This window comes from Helobdella robusta (genome assembly GCF_000326865.2).
Source record: "Helobdella robusta unplaced genomic scaffold HELROscaffold_9, whole genome shotgun sequence".
Lineage (NCBI taxonomy): Eukaryota > Metazoa > Annelida > Clitellata > Rhynchobdellida > Glossiphoniidae > Helobdella > Helobdella robusta.
In genome coordinates this window covers 4,336,205-4,342,050 of record NW_008705512.1, presented here as the reverse complement: position 1 = coordinate 4,342,050, position 5,846 = coordinate 4,336,205, and positions in this window count along the sequence as shown.

Sequence of the window (5,846 nt, the reverse complement as noted above, 5' to 3'; positions counted from 1 at the left end):
CGAGCCTACTTATATAATAATAAAAATAATAAAAATTATCATTATTTCTATTAATAATAATATTATTATTATTATTATTCTTATTTTTATTAATATTATGCATGTGTAACTCTTTTCATTTCCTCGCGGTAACGAAATATTGTAAAGAGAGGCTATTAGTTTATCAGTGCGTGTGTAAATGTAAGTTTATATGAACGTGTGTGTGTGTATGTCTGTGTATCTGTATGTATGTATGTATGTATGTATGTATGTATGTATGTATGTATGTATGTATGTATGTATGTATGTATGTATGTATGTATGTATGTATGTATATATGTATGTATGTATGTATGTATGTATGTATGTATGTATGTATGTATATATGTATGTATGTATGTATTTATGCAAGCATGTATGTATGTATGTATGTATGTTTGTTTGTTTGTTTGTATGTTTGTTTGTATGTTTGTTTGTGTGTATGCTTGCACGTTAGCATGAAATATGTTTGCTTATGAGCATGTACATACGCCTGTTTTATCACCAGTGTTTTTGGAAGTTTTACACGCACATGTGTGTTGTTGTTTGCTGTTTTGAGAGCTTTATAGGTGTTAGCTACCATAAAAATTGTTTCTAAATGTTATTTTTTTCTTGTTTGTATCTTTTTATGCCCATATGCATTCATACGTTTGTGTGAGCGTGTACGAGTCTGTGTAGATGTGTGTATGAGTTTGTGTAGATGTGTGTACGAGTTTGTGTAGATGTGTGTACGAGTTTGTGTAGATGTGTGTACGAGTTTTTTGTTTATATATTTTTTTTTATCCATCTGTTATTTTATTTGCGTACTTCTTTTGTACCTCCTTCTTTATGCGATATCTAGTTTACATTTTGTCTTCTTTAGAGGTATTTGCACAGTTTAAATTTTCTTTTTGAAATTGTACTCTTTGAAATTGTATTTTTCTCTTTCAGGATGAATTGAATTGAATGAACATTTGTAAATTTGACTGGTCTGTCGAGTTTTTTTTACTGAACGGCGTGTGGCTTGTTTTTTTTCTCTTTTGTATGATTTTGCACATAAATCAAGGCAAACTGTTGTATGTTTAGCGTGAATGGATCTTCCCTGAATTTCGTTTTCTTGATATCTTTGTGTCTGTCTGTAGGTGTGTGTGTGTTTGTGTTATAAGTGTGTTTTTGTTTGTTTGTCTGTATGTGTATGTTTGTCTGTATGTGTGTGTTTGTGTGTATGTGTGTGTTTGGATGTATTTGTTTGTTTGTGTGTATGTGTGTGTTTGTGTGTATGTGTTTGTTTTTTGTATCTGTGTGTGTTTGTATGTATTTGTGTGTGTTTGTCTGTTTGTCTGTTATTTGTATAGTTTCTATGTTTCTTTTTTTGTAGAGTATATTATTTCGAATGTGTATTAATTTTTAGATCTCCTGGTGATTTTCTTATTTACCAAATAAATGACTGGAAAAAAATGTGTATTAATTATTAGATATTGCTTTTAAATTAATTTTCATAGAACAATTATATTCCTTAAACTTGTTCGAGTATGAATTGAAACAATTTTCTATTTTATTCTATCTTGTTTTTAACATTTATTTCTTTTTAATCCAGTTTATTCAATTAAAATTTCTCAGTAATGTTAGTTTTATTCATTCTGTGCAGTAAAATAGTTCTGTTGTTGCTTTAAAACATTTTAATTTTTCTCAAAGTAAAATCTTAAATACACTTTTTTTTACAGAATATTTTTTTCTATTTTGCAATTTTTTTTGTGAAAAATTGAAAAATATCTTTTGTTGGTTTTTTCATTTTGTTTCTTGAACAAAACTTTTGTTAAAAAATTGTTTTGTATTTATTTCTTTTTTTTGTTTGCATTAGTTTGTTTTTGATTGTTTTCATTGTTTTGACATGTTTTTCTTGTTTTTGTTTGCATTTGTTTGTTTGTCTTGTTGTTGTTTTTTTTTGCGAAGGAATAGTAATATCATATAGCAGAAAACTGTTGCACGCACCATTAAGTCGATCGTCTTCCAGCAAATGTATGCATTAAATTAATCTATATATCTATTCCGCGTTCGCTCGTCTCCGTCTTTGTCTGTCTGCGTCGGTTTCTGTATAAGTATGTGCGAGTTTGTCTATATGTGTGTCTAACAGTTTATGTGAATGTGTGAGTGTGTGTGTGTGTGTGTGTGTGTGTGTGTGTGTGTGTGTGTGTGTGTGTGTGTGTGTGTGTGTGTGTGTGATGAAACTGACATCCAACTAACAAAAGATCACACAACGATAGCAGAAAAGTTAGAATAGCACAGATTTCGCAAAATTTCAAATTTTCCAAAACGCTTTGCTGAAAAAAGCGCTATAAAATGTCTGTGTACTTGTGCATGTGTGAGTTAGTTTGTGTGTGCGTGTGTATGTGAGCTCCTTTACGTGTCTGAATTTTTTGGAAATTGAATTGAATTTTTTTTTCTTCAAATTTGTGCTTCCGTACTAAGTGACAGGATGTATGTTTCTTCGCGCGTATGTGTGTGTGATTGTGGCTGTTTGCGTGTGTGTGTGATTGTGGCTGTTTGCGTGTGTGTGTGTGTGTGTGTGTAGGTATGTGTGTAGGTATGTGTGTATAGGTATGTGTGAGTAGATATGCGTGTGTGAGTTCAAGTTTGTGTGTTTGTGTCTGTTTGTTGTTCATTTTGCAAGCTGGTTTAAATTCTATTGTATCAGTGAATTCGAGAGTAGATTGTAGGGTGTTCTGTGTCTGGTTTTGATCATGATAATGGTGATAGTAATGATGACGACGACGAAGATGGTGATGATGATAATGATGATATTTGTAACGGTAGTAATGATGACGATGAAAAGATGTTAATAACGTTTGCGATGGTGATGATAATGATGACGGTCGTGATAATCATGATGACGGTAGTAATGATGATGATGACGATGATGATTCCAACGATGGTAATGATGATGGTGATTGTGAGGGAAATAACAACACGAAATTTTCATATATTAAATTGAGACCGCGCTGAAATATTCAAATGCTGAAAAGCTCCTGACGAAGTAAGCGTGCATAAGTTAATTTGCCTACAATGTTCTTCTCACTCATTCATTAATCATTATCAGTACCCCTGTCATCACCGTCATCCTTAACATCATCATCATCATCATCATCATCATCATTGTCGTCATCATAATCAACATCATTGTCATTAGCAACATCATCATTTTCTTCACCATCACCATCATCGTCATCATCATCCTTATCGTAATCAACGCCTTTATCAGTACCACCATCATCACCATCACCATCATCGCCATCTTCACCACCATCATCGTCATCATCATCGGAGTTGTGTTCTTGCGGATTCATGATTAATTCATAACACCTAGGTGAATATCAGGTTGGTGATCACATGGGAGAGATGTGAACGAAATGCGAGAGTACGTGATGATGATGATGATGATGTTGTAGCTTTTGTTTTTCATTATAATGATGATAATGATGGTGATGATGATGTTGACGATAATGATGATGATGTTGTCGTTTTTACAAACAAAAATACTAAACATAAAATCTTAAAATTAGTATTTTCATTCGTTAAGCTGATACTAAAATTAAAGTATTTTATGATGATGACGACGACGACGACGATGATGATGATAATGAAAGATAATGATAACGACACAATCCACGCCATGGTGATGAAGACAGTACGAGATGTTAACCTAATGCCATTGTAAATATTTAGAACATTCAACTTAATGGCTTAAAATTAACGATAAAGATGATGATGACGACGATGGTGATGATGTCATTTATGATGACGATGTTAATTATGATGAAGATGATTTTAACGACTATGACGATGATGCCAAAATTAATCATTAACAACATAGCAATTGAATGTTGACATCATCATCATCATCGTACGGAAAAAACAGATAACAATTGAAATTGAGATGAAGAGAGAGAGAGAGAGAGAGAGAGAGAGAAAGAAAGAGAGAGAGAGAAAGAGAGAAAGTAAAAAAAAATGAACAATGAAAACCCTAAAGAAAAAAGAGAGACGAAAAAAGAGACAGAAAGAGAGAGAGAGAAAGAGAGAGAGAGAGAAAGAGAAAGAGATAAATACTAAATAGCCTGTCTGGAGATTATAACTAGTGAAAACTCCTTAGCGCAAATTAACAAGAGAATTGTTATTTGTTATTTTGAGTGCAAGTTGTTGATTTTGCTGTTGTTGGAATTGATGTTGTTGTTGTTGTTGAGTTCATTGTTGTTGTTGTTGTTGAAGATGTTGTTGCTGGCGTAGTTGTTGATATTGTTGTTGATGTTGTTGTTGATAATGTTGCTGATATTGTTGTTGTTGTTGATGTTGTATCAAAAATTATTATTCCCTATATTCCTTGCTACATGTTTATTAATAAAAATTTAATTAAAAAGTACTCTCAGCGAGCGAAAATTTTCAACAAATTTGGGCGCCTTAATAAGATTTGATTGAATGTCAAAACAACAACAACAACAACAACACGTACGCAGCAACAACAGCAAAAGCAACAACAACAACAGCAACAATAACAACAACTCCCGACCAACTTAGCCAACGCAAGCAAGCTTAGATCAACTTACAATAATGAAGACGTAAGTCGTCAGATATTTATGCCGTTGAAATATGGCAAAACGAAGAACAATAAAACATAAACAAAAAAAAACATAAACAAAGAACAATAAATCATAAACAAAAACAACAACGAAAGAAAACAAACAAAAAACCAGCCAAAACCTAAACATTAAACACATCTACAAAACAACACCATTAAAATTAACAAAAACGTTAATAATAACCATCACAATCATCATCATGGCGACTACCACATCATCATCATCGTCGTTGTCGTCATCACCATCAACAGTACAGCACAGTGGTCATAAAAACGAAAAACGAGAAAAAATTTTAAGCTGGGAGAAGATCGCAGAGGCCATTGTAAATCTTATATCGAAGGAAACTTCGAAGATCGAAACCGCCATATTAAAGATAATTATATTCATAATTGGTCGTAATTATTGTTTACATTCGTAATTAATCTCAATTACATTCATGATAAGTTTCAATTATGATCAATTGTATTCATAATTAGTCTTAATTCAGTTTATAATTATTCAGTTAATAATTTCAGTTAACATCTTTCAAAATCGCCACATACATGCGTTTTGTCAAACAAACGAACGCGAACACACACATACACACATACGCACACACGCACGCACATACAAAGAACACACGCACACACACACGGGCAATACTTCAATAACATTCATATTAATTTCCCAATGAATTAAATCTTCGTTAGAGGTTGGCAAATGAACAACTGATAATTGCGTGGAGCATACAAATACATACATACATAATATGTATGTATTACATACGTACAGTGTGTACATCATATACATTCATACACACATACGCACATACGTACGTACATAATAATAATAATAACCATAAAAATTATAATAACAATAGTAATAATAATGATAACCAAATTTTGGTGATGACGACGACGATGGCAGCAGTGATGATGATGATGATGACGCCAGTAGCAGCAGAAACGTTGGCAAAATGGTCTATAAATTTTTTTTTGATGATAAAAAGCGATAAAGATAAAACGACGGTGACGACGATGATGATGATGACGATGATGATGACGACAATGACGATGATGATGATGATGATGACGATGATGATGATGATGACGATGATGATGATGATGACGATGATGATGATGATGATGATGATGATGACAATGACGATGATGATGATAATCTATTTCTATTCAACCAGTAAAAAATTATCTTGCCTCCCAAATATGAAATGAATCTCAT